An 8,314-nucleotide genomic window follows, 5' to 3' on the forward strand; every position below is an offset into this window, starting at 1 on the left:
AATAAGTCTTTGAATAAAACTTGATCATGATACAACTTTAAAAATTAACATATTTTATTTCACAATTAATATGTTTCAATTCTAAATTCTAAATTTTCTGTTACCATAACATTTGAAATAAATCTTTGAATAAAACTTGATCACAATATAATATTGAAAATGAACATGTTTCATTTCGCGGTTAATATATTCCAATTCTAAATTAATAAATTTTTGTCTCCTTAGTACACTTATGATACTTCAAACAAAATTTTATCATAATACAACTTTAAAAATCAACATCTTTTATTTCGCAATTAACACGTTTGGATTTTAAGTTAACAAATTTATATTTCCACAACACACTTATAGAATTGAGCAAGAAATATTTAATATATAAACTAACTTATCATTGCCTTCTTGATTGATTCTTTCGACTTTGCAATTGTAGACACCAAATTTTCCTTATTAAAAGCACTTAAGCAATGTAGGAATGATAGAAAATCTTTATCTCTATAGGTTTTTAATGAAAAGGGTATTAGAATCATTTCATAAAATTTTTAAATCCTTCTTTAGTTCATGTGACCTGATTAAGACTTTGACAAATTCAATGACTTGAATAAAAATTTGGCTTATTTAAGCGTTTTTTAAGAAATTTTTCTTTTTATAAATTGCCCAATTTTTATTGTAAACCTACTTATATCTCTTGTAAATCAGTGATGGGTGATTCTTTTTCCAAAAAAAAAAAAAGTAAGGGTACGAATGTTTTTTCATGCATAAAATTTAATTTAATTTGGTAAAGGGGTCGAATAAAATTACATAATGTTTCGAGAGTTTTTGGATGTCAATTAAATAGGCATAAAGGTGTGCAGTGAAATTTTTCCTAATTTTATCCTTAGATTTTACCTAGATATTGCATTTTTTTGTGAAACAATCAACCTTGCTTTAATTGAATCTGTTTCATTTTCCGGTTTTAGTCTGCATGTTCTTTCTATTTCACACATGATAAGATATAAATGCTTTTGTTTTCTTAAGGGGAAAAAAATCTTTTTTACTGATTCTGGGCACTAATTAGTTATAATTATTTGATAATTTCTTTTCTTGTGCCGTAGATAATATGTTTAGAACATTTCTTAGTCGATCACGTGGCATGATCTAAACCAACCCTACAAATCCAATATAATATTATTTATGAGTAATGAATAATATGACTTGTTTACTTCATTATATATAATTATATGTTGATAGTATAATTCATTTAGCCCAAAAAAATTTTTTTTGTAACAAATGTAGAAGTCTATGATAGTCCAAGTGACACATTATGTGTGACATCTGTTTTTCTTCATTACAAAAGTCTGAGAGGAGTTGTCGGTCAACTTTTTGTGCTTTGTAGCTTTTGGTATCTTAATGTCTGTGCAAAGTCTTCCAAGTCAACCCTCACGTGTGTAGCCCCACTAATAACTCCACAAACAAGCTAGCAGCAAATGTTGAGGGTGTTTGGCAATGGCTGAAAAAATACTTTTGAATCCCAAACTATGGTTTGGGCTCAAAAATATCCGAACACCCTAGTTTTTATAAAACGATGGTTTAAACTAAAATCATGATTTTAGCCTCACAGACCATGGTTTTAGAAAAAGCAAAAAAATTTTGCTTTTGGGACTAAAAAACTGGTTGCTAGAGTAATTATTATGAATGTCACAAAAATACTCCTTCAAATTGAAATAAAATACTGGCCTTATCTCCTCGTTGGTTCCTTGCCCTTCAAATTATTAATTAGTATGAACAATGCTACATTAGTAAATAAAACGTATTTCGATATTTTTCAAAAATATTATTAACTGTTAAATTATTTTACTCTTGATTTTAAGATAAGTATCATCCAAACCACTAATATAACATAACGCTCGTCATGGGTAGTTTAATTCTGTATGTGCCTCATGCCTCACAAGTTACAACTATGTGATTATTCATTCCTTTGCAAGAAAGAAAAAACAGGACCACCGGTTTAATCGGAAAATTAGTGAACCGGTCTGAGGTTCGGTCTGATTTAGCCTAAAAACCGGCCTCCAATCAACCCAGGATGAACCGGACTAAACCGGTAAAAACCAAAAAAACCGCTGGGTGGACTTGGTTGGCCGGTTTTTCCCCCCCCCAAAACTACTCTCACCATTTGCCGAAGAAGGAATGGACATCTTATTGTCTGCCAGAAACCATGGACACTGCAAAGGCAGGCAGTAGAAGCATAGGAGATCATGGAGGCTGAGGAAAAGAAATCTTTGTTTGTGCCACTTTGAGGTATATCCGTAGAAGACTGGAAGAGAAGGAGAAAGATAAGAGAGAGTATAGGATGGATGAATAAAGTGTAGAGAAGAAAAATGGTACTGACCTTTCGCTATTTCTCCATTCTATTTGAGGAAGAAATAGAAGTGATCGCTGAGGACGGCAGGAAGTAATTTGAGAAAGAGGTGGAAGAACGGGTGATGCGTGCTCAAGGAGGCAAAATATGCTACTATAGTGCTACCACCCTAGTCTACTCTGCTTGTTCAATGTCTTATGAGAGAGACGTTGCTTCGTGATGTGTGATATAAGGAGAAAAGTGGCCATGGCACGTGGTAGAGAGAAGATAGAGAAAAAGGAAAAAACCCATTTAAAAATTAAATATTATTTTTATAATTAGAATATGAATATTTTACTAATTTTAATTAAATTATATTATTTTAATTATTACTGGTCTAACCCATTAACCCTTGAACCAGTATCTTGACCGGTTCAGTATCCGATCCGGTTTTTGTTCCTTGTTCCTTTGAATGTGCATTATTCTTCAAGTAATGAGCATTTAGCATTACTTATTTAAAAGGACTTTTTTGTCTTAAAAATCAAGGTATTGAAAACTAGACTGGTTACTGAATTGATCAAAACAATAGGATAAGCATTAATGGATTAGACCGAAATCAACTTGAAAGTCAAACTGATGAGAAATGAAAAAAATAATTTAAATTTTTATAATACCATCCAAAGACTAAATGTCAATTCAGTACCTTGAAGCACTAATAAAATAATCATATACTTGTAGTTTCCTTCTAAATCTTCTTTACAATTCCTTTGACAAATTGAAATCATAATATCATGCTATCAAAAACACTAAATATTATATTCATCCTAACAAAATATCAAGATAGATATATGATAACAAAATATTCCACCCTACAATCATTCAATCACTAAGTAATAATTACCAGTAGCTTAAAAAAAGGAAAAAATTTTCCATCAAAATAGCTTAAAAAAAGAGGCAACCGAGTTAATCTACCAAATCGGTTAGGTTAACCGAGTTGGTCCGAGTCATCCCATGATTAGATTTTTCTAGTTCTTAAGGGCTAATCGAATCGATCAGATGACCAGTTTAGTAGTTTTCAGTCTAATGCAACCAGATCCAGTTTCCTATAGTGTTAAAAATAGATACATCTTTTGAAAATTAGTCCAAAAGTTCAGTAATAAATTTATCAAAAACTAAAAAATTAATTAAGTTTTTTTAAAATTCATTTTCATCAAATATTACTTTTAATTATTTATATTAAAAACTAATCTCCTAATTAAAAATGGGTTAAAGTGCAATTTTAACAACAAAGTTTACCTTAAGAGGCATTGGGCACCATAATGTTTATTTGGGTGCAAAAATATACATGAAGTTGTCAAAAGGTGGTGTTTGGTACCAAGCCGTTAATGTCCGTCACTTTACTATCAAAGGGGCCCACAAAATCAGTTTTAAGGTGCATTTTTAATAACAAAGTTTACATCAAGGGGTAGTAGATGCCATGAAATTTACTTGGGTGCAAAAATATACATGAACTTTCTAAAAGGGAAAAAATAACAAAATTTTTCAACTTCCATAAATATCCATTAATTTTATTCTTTTGGGTTCCACCAAATGCTATATTTTCTCTCCATCAATTTTCACTTCCAAGTCGATCCATCTTTCTTTTATCATAGTCAACACGCACACTCTTTTTGTCATGTCGTTTTCTCCACCTCTAAGTCTTTTATATGTATTTACACAAAACAATGCCTTTCCTTTCTAGGATATGAGGTTCATTTCTTGCACCCAAGTACTACGTCTAGTCTTTAATATAGCACATAATAGACTAATTTGAAGAGATTAAAAAAATTACTTTAAAGTATTATATTTATCATTTTTCTCTAAATTAATTTGCTTGACTTATAAACTAATATATAATCAAATAATGCATATAAATATTTTAGAGAGATCATATAATATATGCTATATTTAAGTAATTGTTTTATTTCTTTAACTTTTTTCTAAATTTGTCCATTATACTAAGAAGAAGAGGAAGTAGGAATGAGTAGAGAGAAAAAAATTATATTTAGTGGGACCCAAAAAATAAAATTAATGGACGTTCATGGGAGTTGGAGACTTTTGTTTTTTTCCCCTTTTAGAAAGGTCATGTATATTTTTGCACCTAAGTAAATTTTATGGTGCCTAATGCCCCTTGATGTAAACTTTGATGTTAAAAATGCAACTTAAAACTGACTTAGTGGGCCTCTCTAATGATAAATTAACGGATGTTAACGATATGATGTCAGATGCCCCCTTTTGATAACTTCATGTATATTTGTGCACCTAAATAAACTTTATGGTGCCCAATTTCTCTTAAGATAAACTTTGTTGTTAAAATTGCACTCTGACCTTTAAAAATTTTTTTAATGTATACAATCAATACAAATGATTAAAAGTAATATTTGTCAAAAATGAATTTTTTTAATGTGATTTTATTTTGTATCTGATTCTTGAAATTTGGTTCAACTTAAGATTTTTGGTTCCTAAAACAAAGATCAAAACCAAAATAAGTTTAAATTTGAGGGATCAAAACCACTTATTTCAAACTTTAGGGATCAAGACTAAAATGAGATCAAATTTCAAGGACAAAAACCAGAACAAAGTTAAATTTCAGGGACTGAAAATGATAGTAACCCTAAAATAAATTATGATATTGTATTGAGAACCAAAATAAATTTCTCTATTGGTTTTCATATTAAAAACCAGAGGAAGGAAGCAACGTCGTTGTAAGTTTATTATCAATTCGAAAAATATGTTGTGATCCAAAAATTTCAAATAGACTAGCTCTGTCCAGATAAGGTATTAAGATTTCCGCATCATATTTCACCCAAAAAAAACAATTTCCGCATATCATAACATAAATAATTTAGTCAGGGCTGTTTTTTTTTTTGGGGCTAAGCTAAGGTATTCTCTTATAGAAAACAATCCTGTTTGAAGCACTGTTGGGTCTAAATATGAGCATATCTCTCAGCAGAAATTTGAATATTAATTTTTTACATCATGAGAAATCAGTCTCTTTTGCTAGACTCAATCCTAGTGGTTTAGTTGGGGATCTGTTGATGACACAATTTTAGAAGTCAGATTCCATTCGGCTTGGCAATATAGTTGGTAAGGGGAACGGACTCTTTCTGGGCCTTGCAAAAAATGGGGCAAGTTGAGTTAATTGAGATTCTATCAAAAAATGAAAAGACGCCAATGTATCGGCAGTGCCTGCAAGCATGGTACAGGCTTCTCTCCGCTTGCTGCTCCCTAGGAGTGTTCATAGAACCCGATTGCCTGCTATACCCATCCAAGCCTGTAAAAAAATACCCAATCTGCTCTAAAAAAAAGGCCTGAAAGAAATATTGGGCATGTTCGGGCCGGTCAAATTGTCGGGTAGGGCTGGGCATCGGCACAGTATGCTGTCCTGCTCATCTGGTATCGCCCGCAAAAATATATATAATTTTATTTATATATACTTTATTTGCCTCGTATTTACCTCTTGAACCAAATGCACTGTTGCATCAATATTCAGTATTCATTATATTTATTTATTTTTGAATGATTTTAAAAGTTATATATCTAATCATTTATTGTGATCTATATGACCATTCTATTTTTTAATGCAAACATTATGGCTGTTGGCAATTTATATATTGGTATATAAGTAATTATATATCTTTTATTTAACTGAGTTATTTTGAAATTTGTTTTACTTCTTGTTTTTCTAAAACTGTTTTCTCTTTGTTTGGTTAAAATTAAAAGATGATCAAGATAGTTTAAAAATTTATTAAAAAACAAAGATTTTTTTAAAATATAATTGATTTCATCCTCTTATGAGTATTTGGGAGTTATGGAAAAAAAATTCATATTTGGTTAAGAAATTTTAGAAACTAGAAAAACAATTAAGTTTAATAAAATATAGTAAGAATATTTTTTTGTCATAGTCCACTCCTCTCAGCTACTACAAAATGTAGTTTCATAGTATATTAATTAGTAACAGCTATATTAAGGTTAACTTGCCATTTTAATATAAAGTGACATTAAATTATTTAGAGAGACATAAATAATAAGTTAGTTAATATAGTACTTCTTCAGTCCTAAATATAAGACTTCGGTCCTAAATATAAGACTCATTTTGTAGTATAAATAATGAGTCTTATATTTAGGACTGAAAGAGTATATTGACTTGTTAGGCATTGAAGCCTGCCCTACCAAGTCCAAACTTACTGAGGCTTTTCATGGGCAAGGCCGGGCAACAGGCTGTATTTTCCAACTCGTTTATTCTTCAGGTTGGGTATCAGGCAAGGGCCCTGACCTGCCCAGCCCAGCCTAGCCAAGCCCACGTGGAGCCCTACTGCTCCCATTCGCTCCCCTCCTTTACCCAAAATACTACTCCCTCCGTTCCTTATTATAAGAGACGAATAACCGAATTGCGTTGATCAAAAAAACAGTTAAAATTAGTTAAGAACAATTAATGTGCAAAAAGTATAATTTTTTTTCCAAAAATGCCCTCATTAATAAGGAGAGAGAGCATGAGAGAGAACAATAGTAAATTCTTAAAAGAAAGAGAAGTGGGAAGGAGAGAGAGTGTGAGTTGGAGACAATAAATATGGGTAAAATAGGAAATTAACACAAAAAAGTAAAGACAACTTTTAAGTGTCTCTTATATTTAGGAATATACTATAAGCATCAAATGTCTCTTATAATAAAGAACGGAGGGAGTATCATTTTGGTGTAAAATAATTTTAGGTTATTTTTTTAAAAGCACCTTATATCCCAAAATAATTTTAGTACACTCAGCATTCTAAGGAAGGGCTGGAAGGGGAATAGAGAGAGGACTTTTGTTATGAAAGCCCCCCCCCCCAATTTCCTGGAGACAGAGCTAATGGACATTTGCGGACTGTTCGTTAAGAGGTAAGATTGGTCCATTTTTAATATGTTAGGGATAAAATCACGTCTCAAAATATTTTAGGATGCTAGATGCACCTCAAAAAATATTTTAGAGTGCTGAATGCACTTTAACCACATATTAAATTACCAGCAATGCTAATTTTTTTTTCACTGTCATTGAGCAAATAAGTTTTATATCTATAATTTTATACCTACCCATTCGGTATAAAAAAGGCTTCCCTTAGGCTTTGAAGAACACACGCACGCACACATATAATTCTCAGGGAATGTAATTTGTCATTGTACTGATAAATACAATGATAAACTATAATATAAAAATTATTAAAAATCAATTTTTCTGATATTATTAATGCACCAAAAATATGAAATAGAATGTACGTCAGATAAAGATAATTAATTATGAATTAACAAGCATATTTGTTTAGATATAAAAATCTTTAAAGATGTATTGAGAAGATAACTTACTCCATCAAATGTTACTTTTTCATGCAGTTCAGATCATCCATTTTGTTGACACTTGACGTGTTCCTATCGTGCACGCATGCCTGCCTTTACATATGGTCAGTTGTTTGATTCGGGGATTATAGAAATGTCAACGACTGCCTTTTTTGGGCATGTTTGGATAAAGAATTGATGGATACATCTACATTATGGTCCCATTTGGTACAAAACATTGGGATTGAAATTGAGAAAAATTACCCAATGTTGTTTAACATGAATAATTTCTTATTATATGGGATTAGAAAATTCCATGTAGGTGGGATTAGAAAATACCACCTCCTCTAATGATATTCCCAATCCCACATATATGGATTCATCCTATCCCAAGTAACAAGCAATCATTCGTACTAAATACTGTTTTTTTTTTCATTCCTTAGTCATAATTTATTATATTCAAATATTACATCACCTTTTGTTTATTCTATATATAACATAAACCGTGCATACTTAGTCGCATGCATTATTCATAAACCATGTGTGTGTGTGTGTGTGGTGTGTGTGTGTGTGTGTGTGTGTGTGTGTGTGTGTAGTGTGACTCTCTTTAGACTCGGATCCATGCAAAGTAACATGACGACAATCTAGTCTAGT

This window comes from Neltuma alba, unplaced genomic scaffold (assembly GCF_004799145.2).
Source record: "Neltuma alba isolate B1F8T4 unplaced genomic scaffold, ASM479914v2 tig00011916_pilon, whole genome shotgun sequence".
Classification (NCBI taxonomy): Eukaryota; Viridiplantae; Streptophyta; class Magnoliopsida; order Fabales; family Fabaceae; genus Neltuma; species Neltuma alba.